This window comes from Bombus pyrosoma, linkage group LG2 (assembly GCF_014825855.1).
Source record: "Bombus pyrosoma isolate SC7728 linkage group LG2, ASM1482585v1, whole genome shotgun sequence".
Classification (NCBI taxonomy): domain Eukaryota; kingdom Metazoa; phylum Arthropoda; class Insecta; order Hymenoptera; family Apidae; genus Bombus; species Bombus pyrosoma.
The window spans coordinates 1999841-2024967 of record NC_057771.1 but is presented as its reverse complement, the minus strand read 5'-3'; the positions used below and the strand labels follow the sequence as shown (position 1 = coordinate 2024967).

Genomic DNA, 25127 nt, shown 5'->3' with positions numbered 1-25127 from the left:
CTCTCCGCGTGTGAAATGATATTGAAACGCCAGTTGCATGAATACGAGCGATATACCTGGATATTGGCTGCAAGGAAATCGTGATAAAGATATGATGAGATAGTTTGGCGAATTGAATGTGTGCTAGCAACGATTGATTTATTTTTGACGTTAATTTATGATAAATGCAATTACGATTTCGATATTTAGCAATATTGTTGCAGAGTACCTATATATTTTTTTATTAAAATTTAATTCGTTCATTTCAATCTTATTCATTAATTTACTCATTATATATATTCTAGTTCGGCTGTTTAAACGCATATAATTGAATATTTGCATGTAATATATTAAATTCCGAGTAAAAAATTATTGAAATAATATTCATACTATGTTTTAATCGGTATTTTGAATCTTAAGATATATTTTATTCAGAAATAAAATGGCTTAAATGGGCAATTTATCAAGTTCCGAACACGGCCAGTCAAGGAACCATTAACCAAAATACCACCAATTTTAATTTCTTAAATAAATATAGAACATGGACCATCATAATGCTAATTTTCTGTAATTGCACATAATTACAGTAATCAAGATTCCATTATTCAAAAGCTCAATTGATCCGTCCATCACTTCCTCCTTATATTAAACATATCGTTATCATACGCTGACGCTAACATTAAACGTTGTTCGAAAAACTTCCTACAAAACCCAATATCTTCGACATGTATCGATAATACACGTCACAGACAAACCGCATGCGTCCATGTGACACTTGTTCCTAAAAAGACGCCCAAGAAGCTGGCTCTCGAGGGTGTCCTTCGCCGTGGAATTATCGCGGCTCGTGCAACGCCTTCGGGGAATTATTCCTACTTAATCCTGTTATAGTGGTTGGAATTTCTTCCACCTAATCGCCTTCTTGTTCCACGAGAAAAGCATTTTTGAATTTTATAGAAGATGAAACTTTCCTTATCATTTTATTCGTTAAATACCACTTCTAGTATCTAATAGGAGAGGTTACGTTAATGATAACTTACTATTTCGTTGAAAAATAGAGAATCCTTTCACAAAAGAAAAGCAGGAATGACTAAAAATGATCCAAAGGCCATGGTAGAATTAACGAATCGAGATATGTCCTTGATAGTCGATGGATTTCGGCAAAAAGTAGAGATTGCGAGAAGATGGTCCTCAGTTTGCGTTTCTCACAATCTCTTCCCCACTGCATTGGGACCGAACGCGTCCCTTTACGCGTTGTGTCGTACGTGAACGTCCATCCGTCTGTCTGTCGGCCGGTGTATCGTTTCGGCCTCGGTAACGCGAAATTTACAGCGGCCATTACGAGCTGATATTCTTTGTCTTGTCGCTCAACCTCGTCCGTTCTTCTCCGCTCAGCTCGTGGTACCGCCTTTAAAATATACTTTGTTGCCGCGGCGAGCGGCGCACCAACAACGCTCTTACCTCCCGGGGATTCCCGTCCTGCAGAACGATTTGCTCGCTTCGTGTGTGCACACGCTCTTAATACCCGATCCGCGAGAATGGACCGTTGTTCCACTTTATTTTCTGCGATGCTTATGTCCTAAGCGACGATAAATCGCGATAGCTTCTTCGAGCTGCGTGGAATGTCTGTGGTCTAGTGGACGAGCATTTTTCGTTGACCCTTACTACTGGGAATCAATGGAGGCGGTAAAGTAGATAGTTAGGGACTTTAGGCGGACACGATGCAGTGTTCTAGATATTGGTAATTTGGGTATCTGTCGATTAAAAATGTCGAATATTGAAAACTAGTTAAAAGATATGAAAAGTTTAATAATAATTTCGTATTATCAAAGGAGTATAAGGGGACAATTCGTACTCTCTATTTGTGTGTTTATTCAGTCATTCAGTAGATTCGTGTCTGTCAGCGTCGTATGTAGTGAGATAGTAGAGTTATTAATTAAGAAATTGCAGGAATCAACGACGATAAGATACCGTCTAATACCGCGTGTGATCATTTACGAAACATCGTTGCTCGTCGAATCGTGATACACTCAAGGTTTCGTTGTCTCGATCTAGACTACGTTGGCGCCCGTCTCTTACTTTCACCTCGTTTATTACACGTACACCTTTTCATCTTATACGATTACACGGAATTCTTGCCGACAATTGACCCCAGCAAAACGCTCGCGTACGCGTGGATGCATCTCATAAACGCATTTCAGACGCTAATTCGATGTTAACAAATCCATTCCTAGTTACTTGGAAGCGTCGTTGCTTTATCCCTTTTACGTGATCCTCGTATACCAGAATTAATGAATGCTTCATATAAATTTCACTTTGTAAAAAAATATGCTTCGTTGGTTAGTTATTTATTGCGCTGAAAATTTTTCCGTTTTCGATGGAATATCACTATATGTAGTGTCTAATAGATGTCATGATTTTAGAAACCTGCCAGTTGACTAAAATATCTTATAAACATATACTGTGGACATTATTGATTTAAAGAAATTTTTAGATTAGAGGGAAGAATTACAAGAAAGCCACTAAACAGTTAGTTTTTAACTTTCGTTTAGCTTTGGTTTTATAATTTTCCGTGTTGTTTGTTAATTCGGAAAATTATATAGAGATTATACGTTGCTTAACGAGAACGTGAAAAATATATTTTGATTTCTGTAGCGGTTTTCATGTTAGAAAAGTTGTTTGATGGCTTTACGCATAATTTCGAACTTTTATAACGGCGAATTTCTTGGTGTAGAAACTATATTTTATACATAACTGAATAATTTCTTTCCTAGGGACAGTTCGCTATTACTTGGTAAGTAATATAATTACGTGAGATGACTATTTACTTGTTATCTTAAGTATAGTTTTGCTTAATTTACCAGATATTCTATGTAACAATGCCTACATCCGTTGCTACTAATAACAATTTATTGACTGGAAAGAAATATGAAGAAATATGTATAATACAAGATAATATTAGAAAATTTCGTGTCTAGATGCTTTAGAATTTTCATTCGATATTTAATTAACATAATAGGTATAACTTTTATTGTCAGCCAGCAGATCTTCTAAAATAACGTTTCTGTCTTCCAATTTAGATTGTATTTCCCTAAATATGTATGTATTTCAAATAGAATAATTCCAACTTACATCGTTACAACTAAAATTTCATAAATCCATTGCAATTACTGTTAGCCTGTGTGATTGTGCTACTAATTGTAGGATGCTTCGTCGAACCGAGTGAATTCTCTCACAGTTTAACTAAGCTAATTAAACTAGAAACAATGGTCGCAACATATTTTAATGAACCTTCTACACAGCTTGTCTGCCGCATTCATTTTTCCAAACATAATTGCATCACATCGTCGTGTAATGTTCTCAAGTTCCATTTCAAAACTCAAGCAATCGATTACCACAATCGCTTTAATCGCAAACCTTACACTTCGCCACTGAAAATGAATTTACCTATCGATATGCGTCGTTTGACCATCAAACATAATTATATCACGTGAAAAGAGATATTTGCAGAACACGTGTGCGAAATATACGAGATACACCAGCCGATCGAGGTTAATGAGCAGCCCTCGTACGTTCCAAGCGTCAGGAAAGGGTCATTAATAACGTTGGAAAATCAATTAATTGATCGAATGAATAGTTTCGTGATGCAAGACGCGCGCGCAGCTCTTGCAGCCTGTATCATCTTTAGAAAGCATATAGGTAAATAGCCAGACCTCAAATATGCGCGTGCGAATAGGTCGGTGAGTAATACTTACGGTTAATGTTCTGTGACGTTCGAACGTAAGACGTCCAAGTGCGACCGGATTCCGCGATAGCAGCGACCGTTTCACGCACATCCGGATGAGGAAGATAGAAGGAGCAAAAGTGCATGCACCAACGAGGAACAATAAGCAGCTGTTACACCGCGTTACGCGGATGCATTTCAATTACCCAAGTCTGCCCTAACGTTATCCGTAACTACTCGCGCGTCATGCAAACATAATTAAGAATCGTCACGGGACCGTTCGTCCATTCATGCTTTTGTCCCGTACCTGCTACAAAACTAACATTCTTTTCTTTTTCCTTTTTTTTCTTTCCTCCGTATGCCTTTTCCTCTTCTCCTTTTTCTTTGCTTCTCTGATTTTGTTTTTAAGTCTTCGTACTCGAACTGAGAGACGAAGGTTCAAGCCACGACCTGAACGGAATAGTAATGGGTGACATTATTAGTTGAATGCCAGTATGTAATCGACGAACAACGTTTAGTTTGAAATTAGCGTACGTGAGTAGAAAGGACAAGGTTTTTCTATTAACTCTTAGTTGGTAGGTGGACTACAGCGATTGTATGAAAGTCGACTTTCTAAATTTCGAAAAAACATCCAACATTTTTGTGCGCAGATATTATAGGAAGAAAGCACTAGAAAAGGTATTTGGAAAACATTTTTAACGACGATCAAGTTCACGCGTAAATTTTAATTGTAATTGCATTCTTCCCTTCTTCAATTTTAAAATTTTGTTAAATTAATTTTCTTAGTGAAATTGGACGATAAAGTGGATGATTAAAAGCAAATAGATATTGTTGCACTTGCTTCTCTTATTCTCGTAACAGCCTTAATGCAAAATAGTTACCACGTCATAGTTACCACAGTATGTTGTGGTTTTACCATTTTATGACGACGCGCTGTTTTTGTTAGAACGGTTTTCCTTGCGCGAGTAGGTACCGTTTTCATGAAAGAAAGTTCAGCAAAATCTCCATGCTATGATGGAATTTCTTCACTCGTTGACGAATGGCATACATATTTCACCGTGTTTCGTCATTTAACTCGGTAACGAGTTTTTAGCATTTCGTCGATATCATTTTTTCGTTGCATACATTTAAGAATTTTGATTTTGTTTATAAAGTAATAGTCGCAAACACCGAGAAAACAGAAATCTTCGAGTGGTTTAATAACATTACTATCAAGGAAAATATACAACTACTCGACTGTGCATATTGATAAATTGCTTATTGCGGAAGAACAAAATTAATTACATAAATACTGGCAGTTTGGAAAATATCAAACTTTAATAACATCGAATCAGCAGTATCCAAAGGTTAACGTCTTAAGCAAATTATATAAATCTAAGAAAACACATGCAACGTGGTTGTTCAGAAAAATTAATTATCGCTCATGTCCTTTTAGGCACGATAAAATATTTTCAGAGTTTGCAAATTCTTGGAAGAATCATCATTTTATCGCGGCCTGGATGTGTTCATTTAATACTACTGCAATTATACCGTAGAAATTATATTTTCTCTTACACTGTAAAACCCTCTAATGATAATCATAATCAGCCTTTCTTTTTCACGTGCGATCGTGCGAAACGTTTGACGCGCTCGCGAGTTGTCATAAATCCTATTTTCGCGTACGACTCGATGGAAAGGCAAAGAATAATCGGTGAAAAATTCGCTAACGTCTGTGGAAACTCGTAACCTTCGTTTACGATCGTTGCGAGCGTTACGGCCGTGTCACGTCCTCGATGGTTTCGTAATTACAAGGGTCTCTGTCGTTGAATTTTTCTCTTCTAGTATTAAACGTAACGGGTTTCGTGAACGCGTGATAAGAGTAATTAATAAAGATTATGATAATCGCTCGTTAATTTTCTCTCAATCGTTCTGTTTACTACAACTACATGGTAAAATTGATTTTATCTAGGACGATCTAATAAGAATGTATTATTATAAAAATTAAATTTCATTTATGATTAATACGCGAGTTAAATATTATATATTAGAATATAACTTTTACGTACAATTATTAACGGTTGTACAAATTTTACTTTAAAATTAGATCAAATCATATATTTTATTGTACAAAATGGGATTTCCTGTTCATTTCTGCTAAAATCTGATTTTTCAAAATGTTTCGGCAGAGTTATTCCATAAAAATGATCAATAGGTCATCCACGTCGATTGTTGCTTTCAACTCTTATTATATTGATTCCTGTTAATCATATTATATCGGGCGTCGGATATCGAATCCACCGATCAAATTGTTTGTTAACTTTCATGATAGTGCAATTAACGCGAGGAGGATGTTCACGCTTGTACGAATGAAACGCTTGCGGTAATTGGCTTTCCCCTCGTTCTACTTTTATAACCGCGAATGCATGCGTTTTCGAGTTAGACGTGAAACTGCAAACATCAAGAGCTTGTTAATCACGTAACGCGTGCCAAGGATATCAATGTCGGCAATTTTTTCAAACGTTCGAGATTGCATTGTACCTATCGTTTCCTCTCTTGCGTACTCTCTGTTTTATACAATGTAAAAATCGTGAAAATTACAATGGATGAATACAAACGCAGACAAAGAACATTTTTATAAATTCTTGTTACGACATTTGCGATTATTATCCCATTATTAATCAGAAAATTATCAGAAAACTCTTCTGTTATCACGGAAGTTGGTAATGGAGCTTCTTTTTTTCATGTCACTAAGTTCTACGTATTTTCTATGATATAAATATGTATACATATATATATACTATTAACGTGTTCGTAATGATAGAGATTGATGACGATATTACTTACACGGTACAGTGTTAGGTTTCGCAAGAATTATTTTTCTCATCTTCAAAAATCGTACAGTTATTAAAATATGATAATTATTTTTATGCGTCGTTTTGCCAAACTGTTTAATCGAAGGTAATAACGTTAATAATTACGTAGATGTATGTATCTTAAGACTAGTTTCGATGAATGAAAATTCGTCGAGTAAATAAACTTTAATTAATGTACTATATATGATAAAAATACGAATATTTAACGACGATGTGTCATCGGCGATTAAAAATCATATAAATAGTCTCTGTAAACTGCAAGATTTTACATTTTACACCATATTACAAATTTCGCTGGAAACAAAGTAGGTCAACGCGCGAATCACATTTCAAGAATTTTACGAATTTCCAGAACAATCAAAGCGAGCTGCTGATGATAGCAATGTTAACTGGTGCGCATATATTTGTATGTATAAATGTTAGTCTAGTTATGCCTTCACATTATTTTACAAAGATCGTAAAATATGTACGGTAGCCGGTCATTCGCGAAGATTTAACGTTCGTGCTAATTAGTTTTTTTTTCTTGTTTGGTTGAATTTTCTACGCGTAAGTGACCGTGCTCACGCACCCGAGCACGCACATTAATGCAAAGGTATATACGTAATACGTACGTGTCTCTGGTAGGTAAGTACGTAGGCAGTCGTGCAGCAACCGAGTTTCTTCGGTACATGGCTTTACCGTTAGGCCGCTTGATACTCTTGTCCGCGAGTCGCCTACATACGGGCCGGCCTTTACGTACGTTTAATGGACGGATTCTCAAAGCTTTTTCTTCGTTCTTTTCGTTTTTCGTGCTCACGCTCCAACGATCCGGCGGTGGTGGTAATTTGAATATGCGCGCGGAACGCGTTTCCTCGATTTAAGACGATCGAAATCACAGACGCTTTTGGATTAGCTAGAAAGTCTTCCGTGGATGATTTCTCTCAGTCCTAGAATCAGCCTTTATTATACCGCCGCGTTTCTGCTCTCGTTTTTCTCTTATCGGTTCTAGTCGATCCTTCTCATACTATGTAACTAGCATTTTGATCACACGAATGTTTTCAATAGCTTTTGTATATATGTACGTCTTGTGCTTTCTATATCTTTTTATTATTCGTGTAATATCTAAAACTAGGATTATACGTGTATCTTACAAAATATTCTTAAGATAATTTTAATAAACAAAAAAGCTTGTACTGTTTTACAAAGATCTTCCTTAAAGGTAAGAAATTTTTTAATAGTAGAAAAACACGAAAATACCCTAAAGAACGTAACGAGGTCAACTAACAGGCGACACCGCAATGAATTATATATATGATACATTAAAACTTGTTCATAGGTTATTTCGTTACACGAACCATGAAAGGGTTATGCGATTTCATTAGTAGTGTCCCAACATAGTTTAGTCCTCTCCCTTTTAATGAAAACAAATGGCTTCAATTTAATCGCAAATGTAATCGGCCAGCTCGGAATATCAGATAAGTCCCTAATACTTTCGTTAACGCAGGAATTCCAAGTAAAACAAAATCCATGGATACATTGTACGAACAGAGAAAGAAATAACGGTAGGGAGGAGTAAAAGACGTTGCACAGAGGGAGAACACGAGTTTCATTTGAATAGAATAGGTCGATAGTGATTTACGATACCTGAGGCTCGTCCGCTCGTGACTGTTTTCCACTTCTTCTTTATTCTTTTTTCTTCCATGCTACACCTCTCGCCGCGACCTCTGTTTTTAATGACATTACAAAATTCGTGTGCTCCCTTCATTCGCTCTGGGTACAAAAACTATGTCCTCCCATGATAATCAATGTTAGGTATCTATGAATGAGTCTATTAGTTAATAGACTATAAATCTTTTAAAGATCTACAATATTTTTCACGGGGTTCAAGATATTCAATAAAGAAAGGATTTTGCTTCGTCCCAATATGTACTTCCTGCCTCTGAATTGCAGTGGTTACAGAGAGTGTTGGCACACCCTTATTTTCCAATGAAGCGTTTTTTGAAATCAAATATTGCATTATACTTTCAGAGCATTACATTTTTATAATCACATGTAAGTATCAAAGATGATACGAAATTTAATATACTTGGACGTAATAGATTAATGCGTAAATGCTATAATAGACAAATTGGTGTGTTGATACTACTTCTAGCAGTTGTATCTGAAAACGTGAATCTCTTATTATTTTAAATAGATATCAGTATTTTCTGCCGAACATTTTTCTAAATTCAAACCCATTAATCATGATCACATTTTTGTAACGTTCCACAAATGATTCTTCTTATACACTTCTCGCAAATTCTCACAAATCTACACAAACTCGGGCAATTCTGACTCACATGACTCAGAATAATCCCGATCCCGACCATTCGCGCGATCTCTTAACGCGATCGTTCTCCAGCAACCCTAATAAATTCCGGTGAAATTCATTTCCTTGATCCAGCAGCACCGCCAGTCCATCTGTTGAATCCCTCTGGTCGACGTCTTCCTCCTGGCAAGATTTAATGCATCCTGAAAGAGTTCACACCTGTAGCCTAGCATTGCGCGGGCTCCAACTCATATTTATCAAGGTTGAGTCAAACAGCGGGCCGACGCGTAAACGTCAGATCCGTCGGTGGAAAAAGAAAAATCCGTCGAGGAGTTATAGTATCGAGTTTTAATTCTACACGTTCACGTACACGGCGTCGCGGCCAGAATTTACAGCACCACGCTCTCCCTCTCACCTTTTCGTTCATGAATGCAAGTTTATAAGTTATGATGCCGAGATAGAGACCGATGCAGCGTATCAGAAGCGAGAAGGGCACCGCGAGCCGCGCTACATGAACGGCTTCTGAGAATCAAGGCCCACCATTGCTGCAGTCACCCACTGATATCTCAATAAGGATCCGCGATTTCGATCTAGTCTAATCCTGGATTCCACGCGACATCTATGAAATGTGAAACTTTAGGAACGTAGCGTCGGCTGTAGATCTTCCCTTTCATTTTTGTTCATTTTTGTAAAATTTGATTAATGTTTATCGCTTTAGTAATAGATAGAAATTTTCCAAAGATAGTATCATCCTTTTTAATTATTCGAAGACGTGATCTGGATGCCCTGAACGAAAATTGTGTTCCAAGAGTAAAGATACAGGGAAATTTAGCTACGAATTGCCCGAATAATACTACAGAAACAGTAATATAAACTATTAAATGTAGGAAAAATAAAGCTCATCTAAATTCGAGGTGATTTCGAAATGATTCAATTATAATGTTCTGCGGCGTTTCCCATAAGCGACATTAAAATCCGTTTTGCATCGTTAGAAAGGAACAGAGGGGGTGAAATCTGAGATTACAGCTACACGGTTACATATATAGATAGTTATACCCCACATTGCACATGCAGAAAGAGAGAGTACCGTGCATATTCTATCTGCTCTGGATACACAGGAGGCGGGTTCTTAGAACAGGAGGCCATTACCGGTGCCCGGCCACATACTGATATCTCAATACAAACCCTTAGTTTGAATCCATTATAATGCCGGACTACGCGAGCACAATCGTCGCGTCGTGTACTCGTCTACGTATGCGGCTATACAGTATTATCTTCCGAGGATGCCATCCATACCACGTTCCAGGAACGCCTGCTGGAACCCTTTCTCTTTCCTAGACATGAATTCTCTCGTGTTTGCCTTTTCGTTTCTTTCATGCATGGCTCGCTTTCGTTGCGTTGACACTCGATTAATTAAACTTTATAGCCAATAGAAGTATATCGATTCTCTATGTATTAGATATTTTATATATTATATTAGATCTTTTGTTTCAGCATTGTCTGAAATATCAGGAAGTATCAGAATGTTTTGATACAAACGGATAAATCGATGGGTGAAAAAACATTTGGAAGAAATGAGTAAATATGAATTATCTTTTCTAGGAATTTGTGTAATTTTTAATATACAGATATTCATATCTTACCGACGCCTTTATGTTTTTAATTCGTTAAACCTTTCTTCCTATTTAAAAACCTCATACACATCAGCTTTTACACAACTCCTTTTTCCGTACATCCTTTATCGCATGCTAATATTATTTAAATATAAATGTTAATTGTAAATAACGAATGTATACAAATATACGCGAAAAAAGTAAAATGCAAATCATTTATATCACTTACCGGTTATGCCACATCTAGTCCAAGAATTTCACTCCAACTTTTACATTTATCCTTTTTCTGCTACTCCCGGTATATTTATTTGTAGCACACGACAGTACCAAAATATGTAATGTTATGGCATTCGATTATTTTCGAACGGTATACGGAAAATATCAAGTTGCCGGAGGATTTTCTATTTTTACTTCTTTCGGTTCTCTGGCACAAATTTTCGCATTGACCTTTCGCGAAACCTTTCTCTCGTTTAACTCGTACTTTACACAGAGAATAGAAACCGCAAATATCCAATTCAAAGATATATTATTAGCCTATCATATTTCAGGAACACCTTTTCTGGCCTTTATTGTTTCTTCACACTTTTATCGCGTTTGCCGTATCATTTATCTTCTTTGCCTTTCCCTGCTACTTTGTTGCCAGTCTACATCTCGTTTGAATCGTGAAAAACGAGAGCAATTAATATTGCTTTCCAATGTGAGCTAGAAATATCATATTTCAAGAGAGTTCCGGAGAATGTTGCATTGTGCTACCGATTCTAAAGACATTCTTCCTAGCCACTTTCATCAAATACTCTATAGGCTTTCAGGTTTCCTTTGTCCGTCTAACTCTTATGAATAATGCGCCATTACTAATTACGAATAATCTCTTCTACTAAAATCTATCCATGATGGAATGTTCGTGGTACATGGATAACATCTTTTCTCTAATTTTCGTAATGCAAAGATTAAATCTTCTCAAAAGTCTTGGAATAAAACAATTGGGATCTAGCTATATCCGAGTTAAAATACTAGCTCGCACCGAATATACGATTCTTCTACGTATTGTCTTCATAATTGTCGGTCGATACCTCGTTTGACCTTTCGATCACGAATCCAAAGATCAAGTCATTCTCAACCTCCGAGGAATCGCACGCGCGTGCACAAAATCGAGACTTAAACGAGTGTGAAATTTTGCGAAGGCGCATACACACACGTAACACCTTTGCCATGGATTGTTCGATGTTCGTAAAAACCGTATCAGCACGGTGAATAAGGCCGCGCCTGTCGCGCGAGCATATTCTTGCGAACAAACTGCGAATAATACGTTCGCGCGGCTACGTACGCCCTTACCCAGCGAATTATCGTCGCGGCCAGGTATCGTAAACATGAGAACGTTATGTCTTTAGCAGCCTCGCAGGAAACATCGATCGGTGCCCTCGATTGCATCGTTGTCGGTGGAACGATAGTCCAGTCGCGGAGACATTCGCCTCCGCAATGTCGATGCAATCGTAGAGCGGAGCTCTTGTTCTGCTCTAAGTATCGCGGCTGTTTCGAACGAGACCGTTCTTGCGACAGTGTTCGCTGCGATTTTACGATAGAAAATACGACGGTGAACGTCTCTTCGGGCCGTATTCGATGCATATACGCGTGTACTTTCGTAAGACGGTACAACGAGCACCCGGTGAAAAAATATCAAACGAGAATGACGGTCCTCGTAGAACCCTCTTGGTGATTTTATCGCTCAAACCGTTCTTTTATATTTCTCTTGGATGATCTTGCAATTTTATATTTAAATTTAGAGATGTTTTCCTTTCTCCGTGGAAGATTAGGGTGATTCAAAGTGGGATCAGTGTTCTACTTTATTGTTTAACAATAAAATAGTTTGATACGTATAGATAAGGTAGTTGCATTTGCAAACTATGATCCCTCTGGATAATTTATAATTGCGAATCAAATTACAGATAGGAATTGTTTCCGATTGAGATTCATGTATATGACGCAATTAAAATTCGAGCATAATTGCACCAACAAAACTTCTCAATTATCGAACCCAAATCGACGATAACACGAAGAAAGAAGTAATAACGTAACACAGATAATGTTATTGGCGCAAAGATTAGGTTTCATGGGTTTTATAAATTTTATATGTGCCGATGATTATAAAAGTGACTTATCAAGAATCTAAAAAAGATGGATTTAACAGCTACTTTGCGTTGCGTCTATTTGTAATAATCTGAAACTATTTTTCCAAAGTAATAGAAATTGAGCCGCTGCAGTTAGTTGTTTGAATTCAGTTCATGCGTCAGACGCAAAACCTCAAATATCTCAAAACGAAAAATATATGGCTTAGGTCACTTTTATTATCACCTACACATATAATACTTGCTATTGATATAAGATCACACCAACCCGTTATCTTATTGATTGTCTTTCTAGAGATAGCACAGTCTACATTTTCAGAACTCGTATACGATATAATAAAATGAATATATACATAAAATATTGATGATAAGTTTCAGAAAAACCAATACAGATTATCAAATAAATCGTTACGTCGATCAATTACAACTTTTCCAAAGTCGTCTGAAATATCAGGGATGTAAATAATCATGCCGCGGCGCACCGATCTACCTCAATTTCTCGAAAAGTCTCACGCGTCTGTGGAACCTATCTGACCAATTATAATTTTCACGACATCTATTCTCTGGCTCGACAATACCGTCCCGCGGTAAGATGGATCTCGATCCGAAGGAAACAGTGCCGACGAGTCGCACGAAGTACCGTCGCGCGGCGTCATCAATTCATCATCCGGACTTTTCGAGCGAACGTCACTATATCATCCGAGCATGAATTCACGCTACGACAACACATCGTGTGTCCCGCGAGCGTGTAACGTGCGTTATATTTAAAGCAGTACGCACCGAACGATATAGCAAATACTACAGTCCACCCACCGGTGTTTTGTGAAGCGCGGGTGTGACGACAGTCGGCGAAACGTGGGACGAACAGAAGAAAATTGTGACCAGAGAACCTCCTACGCCAGCTCGCAATTTTCTGCGACAGTCAGACGTTACCGAGAGCGTATCTTGTCATCCCCTTTTCCTGCGAATCGCTCTTTCTCAACCGTCGACTCTTTATCGGGCGCGAGAGCGTTGGTCGACCGCAAATATGGCAAAGCCCCGACCAGAATCTCTCCAATAAAAACGTCATAAACCAAGAGTCGCGAATGTTTCGTGGATTTTACCTGTCGAATTGTTGACCGATCGTTTAGGTGAAGTCGCTCGGGATAGGGAATAGGGAATCTCACTGTCAGTGAAAAGACACGAGAGATACCTCGTGAAAGGGTTAATCTCGGTCAGTCCCCTTTAAATCAATTAAGAGTAAATCACATACAATACAATTAATGTTTTCATCCATCTAGAATCTTTTCTGCGTTGAGCATTTTTTCTACAGATTCTTGGTCTAATCCGAACGTAGAAGAAGGAAATACATGGGGGTAGGTGAGAGAAGTCAGAGGGGCGAGAAGACCAAAGGCGATCGCGCATCGAAATGCTCGAGGCGTGGAGCGGGTCGACATGGAAGGCGCGCTCAGATGTTAGCGAAAATAAATTATTGCCGCGTTTTCAATTTTTAACCCGTTCCGGCCGTTCTTTTTTCACGACGTTTGCTCCCTCGACCCGGCCAATCTACGCTCAATCTTCCCGCATTCGCCGATCCTCTCTCTGTCCGTATGCGAGCTACGGAGCCACAGTGTTCCGCTGAATTAAACATAAGTCAGCCAGTATAAAATATGCCGCGAACGTTACCGGCAGATATAAAACGCGACTCGTTGGTAGGTGTACGTGCCACGTGCACCGCCGGAATGCGCCGGATACCACCTTTTCTTCCCTAGCCCGGGAAAAGCTTTACGTACCACCGAAAACCGATCGATCGACCTGTCCAATGTCGTAAGCTATGTCGCGATGAAAATCCCATATCTTCCGCAGTCTAGCGTGCGCTCCCAGTAATATGTCGATTGTTATCAACTGAAATCTAGTGGACGTGCTTTTGAGGAAACGCTGATCGAAAGCGTCACGATTTCATGGTTTATCAGCGTAGAGATTTAAGAGATTGTTTAGCATAATACGTTCACTGATGTAATAATACGTTCACGTATGTATATTATACCTATGATGCATCTATGATACTCCAAATGCAATCTCTCTTTACGCGTAATTTGTTGTCAATTAACATGGTATTTTTGCGTGTATCATGAAAAAATTACTTAGGAGTTTCCAGTAAGTAATATCACGATGTCAAGTTAATAAGTATATATAGTAAATTAGCGCCTACAAAGGATTCCGATAGTAGTCTGATAAGTGGTTGAAAAAAAGAAATTTGTTTTATTCACGATGACAGGTTTGCAATTTTTCGTTATTAAGGGTGATAGTTATCACAGTGAAAATACATGTTAAATTTGTAGAGTATAACCATGGAAACACGTTCCGCGAATAAAAATATGTAAAATAGTTGCCAGTTTGCATAAACGTATGCTTCAAGCTTCTTTATTACCATGATATTAAACGCTATACATGGGTACAAAGCTCGCCACAAATTGAATTCATATCTGTATAAACAATGAATAAAAAACCTATCGGTGGATGCAATGATGATAGTGTCAGTTTATATCAACTAGTTGTTACCCTATGAGATATTCCATTATTTCAGGGGACAAATATTTTCGAGAAACTTAATCGTCGAAATATTTTTAAGAACGAATATTCAAATAAGAAATTTTAAATATATGTGCATTTATAAGTACTCATTTACATGAAGCTTATGTTTATCTAGAAGCAAAGTAGAAGTTAATGAAATGTAAAAGGATAAAAACTATTTTAAGGTTGACACCGTTAGCAGATAAGAAATTCTAGATTTCCTTAGAATTCAATATTAACCTAAAATTCTATCCTACACTTACGAAAGCTCTCGGATTAATTTGTAGAATATATAATGTGTATATATAATTTAAGTACAGGAAATATGCTTTTCATCGATCTGAGGCGGCTATGTTGTCCGTGATAATAGTAGCTGCTGGCTGGTAGATGTCGCTGCTGGGGTACTACTGCTGTATTTTTTCTTCCTATTTAAGAATCGGGAAGAAAAATCGGACTTCGTCGCCGGGATTCGATCCCGGGTTTCGAACGTTCGTAACCTAAGGCACTAACCACTGCGCTGCCGTCGTCCGTTCATAATTAGTGTCGAAATGGCGGTATTTGTGTTGTTGAGTGCCGCCACAGATCTTTGACGTGCAAAACACAAATCCCTCGAATTATTCTATCGTACGTCGTATTTAATGCACTGCTCCTTTGTATTTGATTCATAGATCCTTCGTTTCATAAATTTCACGTATCGTAACATCTTTGATTCTCGATCTGTAGAATTGTGGCGATGAACTCGTAAAAACAAGAAAAAGCATCTAGATCACTTGTACCGAAGGGGAAGAAACGGTCCTCAAAGTAGAAGATTGAAAATATGTTTGTAGTAATATCTTAACCGGAAGATAGGAAAAATACTAAAGTAATCAGAAGGCTGACGCTTCAGGTCCTACATAATGTCAAACGTGCATAAAAAATATCCAAATCGGAAGTACCATCAATCAACTGGATCGAGTACGAACTGACGATCGTCAGTCGAAACGTATGTATAACCTAATTACGTATGTTCGGTCGAAGAAGGAGCGGATCGTCCGAATGCACGACGAATACCGAGTATTCGATTGCTTCGCATGCAAAAAGTTCGGTATTCATTGAACGGCAGCGTTTCGAGATCAGGCCGGCTATACCTTTCTTACGTTTCTTTCGTTGGTTTCACCGTTGTTCACGGTATCCTCAATTAAACGCGCGACTTAACAACGCGACTTAACAACGTGACTTAACAGCGCGGTTCGTTGTTAATGCACGGCGTGTAACGCGCGTCAACATTCTCCGGCGTTTTCCCCGAGTTTTCCCTCGCCTTTCGTTCATGGCGAATCGTCGGCCGTTGCGACCAGCTTATTAATGAATAAATTATGTCATAACGGTCTGATCGGTACCCGTTGCGTAAATGGTAATAGATAGGGGGCTTTGTGAACACTCTCGGCGTGTTACGTGCCGCTCCACGGTGTGCGGTTATGTTAATTAGATACGGGAAACGCAGCGATAACACGACAGGCAATCCGTCCAGCAATTATATGTGGTTCTTAGTCGTTTTCTTTTCAGTGTTTTTGTAATTAATTTGTCTGAAAAAAGGTTATTAAACACGGAAGAGAATAAATCATATAGTTTGTATCCACAAATTGGTCTTCATTGTATCTCTTTAATTATGCAAAGACAGGTGTTAACGTGTAGTGGAACAAATAGTTCACTGATCCTCTCTAATATATAGAATGATTGCAAACAGTATTATCACATACCTTTATTTTCCAATGCAGTCATACCAGATTTTACATTTCATTTTCATAGTATCAAAGCTTTCTAGTCATATGAAAATATTATAGTACTAAATGATATTGTATGATTTTTTTAAATGTCAATTCGTTCTCCTTATTTAATAAGTTAATAGAGAGAGAGAGAGAAAGAGAGGGAGAGGAATCTTCCGTTCGAATGTATTCCTTCGTCGAATTAACTCCTTCTTTATATCGCGATACAAATTTCACATATCAGCCGGTGCTCGGACATTTTTAACGCGCAGCCCAGCGTAAAATCACGTAATTCGCGCGGCTTGTTAAGTAGAAGCGTCCGTACGCTACTTACTCGCCCTCTTGCACGCATACGTGTCCATGTTCACCCACCCAAATCTACTTGCCTACATTCGAGGCCGGCGCTGCGCGGCGAAGCACGAAGTGAAGCTTCGTAAGAAAAGTCTCTCTCGTCCTGTTCGCAATGCGCGATCCCGTTCTTAATTAACCATATTTCCAGCACGATGTACCGGTCGTGTGCAAGAGTAGTGAACCCCGATTTGACAAATGCACTCTGAAATGCGTGTTTCATCGTGTTGTGCCAGCATCGTGCTGCTTGATCACAATGCGCGTAAACGAGCACAGTTTAAGAAACGTAAAAGCAATGAATTTCATACGGCTAATAGAGTAGAGCGGCCGCGATCCTTTAATTAAATCCATTTACGAGCCGTACTAATCGAAGGCGGCCCTGACTCAATGTCGGAGCAACGAGTCGGTTATAATTCATATGTCAGATTCGCAGACGAAGCTACGCGTTGTAACACGCAAAGACGGATTTATACATTCGCCATTCAACAATAAATAAATAACGAATATTCGTCATTCATGGTGGGACCATATGCGTCGAATGTGACTTCTAGATCGAGTCTGGATTGATGCAGTAGCTCATATAGACGTGAAGAGGGTCAAGAGTAAGCTTGAATTCATGATAGAGTTAAGATCAGGTTACAATTTTTGTATTCCTACTAGTAGGTTTCGGAAGTTCGTACATGTGTTAAAAATTTAAACGATCAAGAACAAACATAGTATGTAAACATGTCCAAGTAAGTTGCTCGTTATAAGATTTAGAGTGTAAAACAATCTATTCATGTAGTATAGAAACATAAATTCGAATGAATATTAGCAGCCTACTTATGGAAGGAAAACAATACCAACCTAAATACTAATTGTCGTTCATCGAATGTTATTTATCGAATAAACGCTATATACGTACATACATATGCTACATGCTATTGCACTGATGAACAATTCTCCGAATCCAGTATGTATAAAATTGACTTTATACCAACTACTTGTTAGCCGTGATATCGAATTATTCGGTTTCTCGTGAACCAAATCTCGTTGACCTTAATTAGTTCTACTGTTTTAGTTTGATCTTGGTTCGAGTTAATTATTATTGTTATTATAGTTGTAAACGCGAGGTGAGTCTGACATTGATTGATTTGTGAGTAGATGATAGCTTTTTCGTGTTACACGGATTGAATTTAATCTAATTAAGGATCGTTTGTTTCTATTTAAAGTACAAACAAACTTGTTAAAATACGATGTTTTGTCAATAATATTTTTTCATTATAAAATACTCAGTTCCTTCGAAGAATTAAACGGGAATGTAAATTTAACATGTAATAACGAAATGTAATAACAAAAAATGAAATTACCCATCCATTATTGCTGTTAAACTTCGCGAAAACTATTAAAGGATTAAGCAACATGTATTTTCTTGCGGTGTACATGCGCAATTGCTCGATGTTACGATTTATCGTGCCACTCTGAAAACTGGCGCGAAACGAGTCGGCACGATCAACACATCGCGTAAAATAGTGTTCTCAAGTGAAATATGTATCCTCGGGTGATTGCGCCTCCGACAGTTTATTCTCGCTTCAATAATAACAGTGAAGCATAAAATAGCGATGCGATTTATGTCCATGCACGATGTACTTATAGATTTTCGAAATGGCCACGAAGAAACTTAACTTTTACGTGTAAATTTTTATTTCAATTTAATCTGAAAATAATTACCTTGAAATATACTTTTGCTTACTTATAATACTTAAAATATACTTTTTCGTAAAAGATGTCTTTCAAACCTTTCATGTTCGGCAAAATAACAAGGTGCATTTTATGGTCTTTGAATCTACAACATACCATTGAATCTTGATCAATCGAAAATCGAGAAACAAAGAAAGACCTCGTATTGCTGTTTGCACTTTGCTCGTTCACATCGTAATATATCGTATGATATTATCCTGAGTCTTCGTGACAACAATATTTGATGGTCAATCACTCGACAACATTTAATTATGTTTTACCATTTCCACATCGGCTAATCGACAAAAACGATCGGTTCACTTAATCTTTGGACAAGTATTCTTGAGCCTGCGCTGGCCGTTTTGATTCTTTCACATTTCTAAATCTTTCGGATTGCTGTCGTTAAATCTACAGAGTGATTAAATTGGAAAGTGCGAAACTTTGACCATTTAAACCGAGTCGAAAGGCTCGAAGAGAAAGTCGTGTGTTGAATAAATATTTCAATTGGTCAAGTCGCTTGGAAATTAACGCAAATGATGCATTTTAATCTTCCGGAAGAGCGAAGCAGTGCGGATGTAACGCGTGTTCTGGCCGAACTATGGATGATTAATGAGCGTATCTTTCAGGCGTTTATTAGGAAATCGATAAAATTGCACGAAACAATTTACGCGGTGATTCACGGAATTCAACGCTTTACCACGTTGCTTAACGACCATTTATTGCAATGCGATTTTTTATGTGACTCCCGATCGTTTAAACATCGCGATCATGTTGGGTAATTAACTGTTTATCATCTGTAAATTGATTTAAAACGCTCGCGGAAAAATTGTTAATTATTTGGACTGCCGGTGGCTGGATCGAACGTGAAGTTTTTCAATCGAGATTAACCAGATACGGTTCACGGGGCGAAATAAATTATTCAAGTATGTAGTTCGACATTTACCTGCTTAGCAAATCCTATTAAACCTTTTTCTCAGCGATACGTGAAGCATCGACTGGCTTTTGTTGTCTGGAAATGGAACGGTTGCGCAAAGAGAAAGGCGCCGCACGATGCCTCCTTGAATAAAGGAAAAGAAACTACTCTGTCTAATCTTTTATACAGGCTCTGCTGGCCGGTTAACTGCCTTTGGAATTATTTTAGACAGTCGTGCTCGTTCGCAATTGGAAATTAAAACGTTCGATGTTTTTCGAACGATAACGAAATGTTCATTGTGCGAAAATTCTCCTACTCCTTATTTACTCTGATTAGAATTTTAATCGTGGATTGTGTGATGACGAATCTTTGTATGGGTAATAGTAGCATGATATACTCTTTGCTTAGTATGACACGCGATTAAAATATTCGATTAAAAACATTTTTTAGAAATTTTAAGTATAGAAGATAGTAATCTTGCGAAACAACTATGGATTACTAAACCAAGGTTCAAGACGAAACATATTACGATGCAAAAATTTTAAAGTTAAAGATGTAATAGATTCGTCACGATAAAGTATTGAGATATTAGGAGTTATACGTATCTTATATGTGGAATACAAAGAAATTCGACGCAAATAAGAGGTCTCTATCCTCTCCTCGCCACTTTCACCCTGTCAACGTTTCAATCGATACATATATTACGCAAGCCACAGCACGAAGAACCGTAACTCATAACATTCTTCGCTACGTAGCGCTCGAAATAGTTGAACGACTTCGTTGTTCGTCGTTTTGAATGTCGTTTTGAATGAGGCAGAAGAACAGTCCAAGAAAATAATGGATCAAAATATCCCCTCCTCCTACTCGCTGTACGGTTTAGAAAAGAATTAAGAAGAACAAACGAGCAACAAACGAGCAACACGAATGTACACAAGTTCGCGGGATAGAAAAAAGAATATAAAAATAGTAGCGCTATAGAAGAACTAAGATAGACACCGTACGAACAAATAGAAAAAAAATGAGAGAAGAGCGATTGAAGGAACCATAAAGGCAAGGAAGAAGAATAAATTATAGAAAGAAGAAAACGAAGACGGACGATCATGGTGCAATAAAAAAGATCGAGAGAGACTCCATGACGATACTGTAGAATAGTGAGACAAGAAACAAGGTAAGGGAAAGGAAAAAATAAGGCAGCAAGAAAGAGCTAGAGAGAAGCTCGAGAAGAGGAAGAGAGAAAGGAGATTGGAGATTGTCCTTCTCCCGCGTGGAGAACGGCCTGACACCTCCAAGGTCGGCCACTTCGGGTTTTCCAAATCGCGGTCCCACATGACGAGACCGACTTCCTAACTCTGTCTCTCTTCCTCCCATCGAAAGTACCATCTAACGTGAACGAGATAGAATGTCTCTGTATACTGAGAACAGGGTGCAAGAAAAAAACAGAAGAAGGAGGAAACGAGCGAGTGCGTGCGTGCCAACGTAACCGAACAAAAAGAAAAAAACGCGCATGTTTGATGTACAGGGTGAGTCAAAAAGAGTGACTAGCTCACCTGAGATTGCGATTTACGCATGCACTTTTTTACCGTGAATATGGAAGCCCGTGACGTTACGATGGCACGGGTTAGCGATCTTGTAGCACGCGAGAATCGAGACAGATGCACGCTCAACTGGCGTGGATTGATGGGAACATAAAATTGAAGCCGCTCGTCAACGTGCATTTTAATGGGTAATACGACGCGTTGTGACGGACACTAATACAAATATTAAATGAAAAATGCGATAGTTCTGAATCAACGGAATATGTAATGTTTCCGTGACTCTGATCATATCGGGGTTGAGTGACGAATGTGAACTTAGTCATCGTGTTTTATGGGTGTTAATATTAATGTTTAACAAGGGATCAGAGTTGGGTGGCGAGCGTTTTATCTCGACACGGTATCATGGTTAGATAGACGAGTGTCGTGTGGTAAAAAATTCAATTCGATTTCATGGAAATTCAATTTTTCTTTGGGGTGATTTGGGTAAAGTTGATCACTTGATGATTTCAATTGCTGAATTAAAATTAGTGGACGAATTAAAATTTTAAGACAGCAACAAGACAAAATTTTGACTTAAACTACGAAAGTCGAAACAGTCCCTCTGCTTTAAAGTTTTTCGATTTGTAGAAACACGGTACAACCAAACTACGGAAGATTAATATCGCTCTCCAGTAGAAATACGTCACGAATAACATACTACTCGCCGAACTGAAAAAAAGGAAAGATCGTTGACTAGAAACAGTAGTCATTTTTCGAATACCGGAACACCCATGGACTATTCTTTCTTTTTTCCTGATTAAGAATCAATAATCTTTTAGTAAACGCGCTCGTTTGATGTGTATCGATCGTATCGATCGTTATACGTTCGATTCCCCGGGTTTTTTCTACCGCGGACGTGTGTGATCGGCATTCTTCCGTGTAGTTAATTTAAAAGCAGAGCAAGGTTTTATCTTATCGTAAACAACGATTTGTGCTCCTATATCCGGAACTCGACGGGCATCGAAGCAACTCGTTTAATATGTATACACATTATTATGTATACACATCTTTTTCTTTCGCTCTCGAGTCTTGCTTCCTTTTTTTCTATTGGAGTTATGATCTCCTTCGAACAGCAGAAGACAGAAGGATAGATAAAGAAGGTAAGAAACGAAGAAAAAGAGAACAAAGCAAAGTCGATCAGGCGGAACAATTTTCAAGAATTATATTTATATTTGTTCGACTGGAAAAAAACCGCGTATCACGTTGGGGAATGCATAAAAAGTCGTAGATTGTATCGGCGTCGTGGCTCGTGATTCTTTAACAATAGATATACGACTCATGACTTCATGAGACGGTTTTTCCCGATACAAATCTTTATTCACTGATTTTCTTATTTAACGATCGTTACGATCGATACGTATCGCAAACTTAGTCGCGATTTACAGTCGATCACGATCGACCAACTACGCGATACAAACTACTGCTCCATTTAAGAAAATTAATGGTCGTATTCGTTTATTTATATACGCGCGCGGTGAACAAGATTGCCGGACGATGTTTAAGTAGCTATTGTTTCATACGATTGGGTGAAAATGAGACAATTTATAGATAATGAACGAAGACTGCATCGTGGAAAATCGCAAAATCTCGTGAAATTGCACATAGTAGATCGAGTGGATACTGGGTTTAGGTAAGTTATCGTTGATTGTAAAATTGTATCTTATTTGTTTAAAGATGGTACATTCATCTCGTATTAATCTGTAAGAGCTAATTAGGGAAAGTAAATTTGAATGAATGTTTTCCTCATTTGACACCTTGCTAAGAAAGACATAAAATCTTCGTGTTTTTAGATTTAGTGTTTTTCAATTACAATAAAAAAGTATATGCTAAAAGCTCTTTCGTGAATACCCACGCAGTTACGGATACCTTCAAATCTAAATTTCAAATATCTTAAAACATAAATTTACGAACAATACTTCCTCAATAAAATACGATACACTATGATGCCATTACAATATACACATAACATTATGCTGGCAAAAATCCATACCATCTATGCGGAAACTTGAATCGTCAGAACGATCCTGCACATTCAATTATCAAAACACAGCAATTTCGACCCGTTACATTATTCTCACGATTGTTAATTCGAGTGGTGACGTTCCTCGGCCCCCTTTCCTCTGATTTGTGGCATTCCTTGGCGATCGGTTCGATTGCTGAACGACCGAAGAAGTAGAAAGAAAGGCCCGCGGCGCGGCAGATGAATACGGTCTGGATCGGAGGCCCCCGCACCGCATCGGTAGAATTGAATCGTTGGATTATGCGGAACGCGAGCTTTTCGCGCCTTTGTTGGACCGCTGTATGCATCCTCGACGCTGGATCGTAATGTATGCACCGTGATCGCGGCGTTGCACACGTGTAACGCGCGGGACCCACTCGCAACAATGGCGATGCGTGGGCGGCTAAGTGTTATTAATAGCGAACACTGCCAATATCTCGGCTACAAGCGATGCGGCGCAACGGTGCGCAATAATGAGGCAATTATTAACGAGACTCGATTATGCGGTCGAGGTAGCGTGCGCAGAACCGCGTTTTAGCGGCAGAAAGCTTACCTTCAAGCTGATTCGCGTAAAGTAATAGCGGCACTGGTGCCGTTTAGTCTGTTCACGCGTCTTTCACCAAGATTTATCTCCCACCTTGTATCTTGTCCTTTCTCATTTCTTTCGAACGACGAATGCAGAAAATAAAGTTTCCAGGAAAGTAACAGAGTTGATGAAATTGATTGACGGTAGGCGCTAAATTTTCCAGAAAAGTAGAAGATTGAGTACAGAGAAAAAAGATTTATTTTCCTATTAAGAGAAAGTGTAATGCAAATTTTCTAGAAAGGTAGAAATCTATATATAATGTTTGACAAATTCAATGGAAAAAGTTTTCTATTTTGCCGAGATAAGATTTTAATATATTGGCTTCTTAGGTTTTTCTCTTCCTTCCTCTCTTTCTCTCTTTCTCTCCATGACAATGTACACTTATTGTCTCAAATATGCTCGAGTTATCCGGATCGAGGTACTCGATCATCTTGAGTAGCTTATAAATTATGTTGCTCTGTTTTTTGTGAGATTTTACGATCATTCAAGAGGTGTGTTTTTCTACTTTTGGTTTTAAATGCAAACTGGCTGGAGAGTGCGTTATTGTGCATCTTACATACCGTTTCTCGAATATGGTTTCAAATATGTTTCAGTTTCGAACGTTCCTATAAAATCTTGTAACACATAGCGTGGTTGCACTCTCCTCGTTATACCGTCTTCAACCATATTGAAGAGAAACATGTTTCGTTGGAAAGGATTTAAGTGCCTTTAAAATCTTACAGTTTTCTATTATTCTTCGTAAGACGTTTCTTGTTAAAATCATAAAATTCGCATGTACAGTAATTTCTTTTTAACTTGCAAAGTATTAATTAAATGTAAAAGATAACAGTTAAAATTGTATTCGATATGTAAACGGAAGAAGCGTATCATTTCTTGAGCTTTGAAGTTTAGGCAGCATCCTGTTTCTTGAGAAAATATATACCTAATTCCGGTGGGCGATAGGCAGTTCGTTTGCTTAAATTCTAATGCCAGGTATTCTCCATTCGGATAATTTATTTTTGTAGGTAGTATACGGTGCAGTAAATGTTTGAGTTTTCTTAAACTTGTAATGTCTTATGACTCATTGTTTCGATGTGTAGTACATATGTGCATGTGGAAATGTTATTTTCGGACGTGCA

The 25127-nt window shown here is 38.1% G+C and overlaps 1 protein-coding gene across 3 annotated transcripts in view; it reads left to right on the top strand.

The window, feature by feature from the left end:
- Positions 1-25127, top strand: part of LOC122573150 (DNA-binding protein D-ETS-4) — a 60858-nt gene that overhangs the window by 8679 nt on the left and 27052 nt on the right. Inside the window, exon 1 of one of the 3 annotated variants that reach the window (XM_043739193.1) lies at positions 22615-23054. The exons of the other annotated variants lie outside the window; for them this stretch is intronic. The gene's annotated coding sequence lies outside the window, so the exon portion shown is untranslated. Of the gene's footprint in view, positions 1-22614; positions 23055-25127 lie in introns of those variants that run through there. 3 annotated transcript variants of the gene reach the window in all.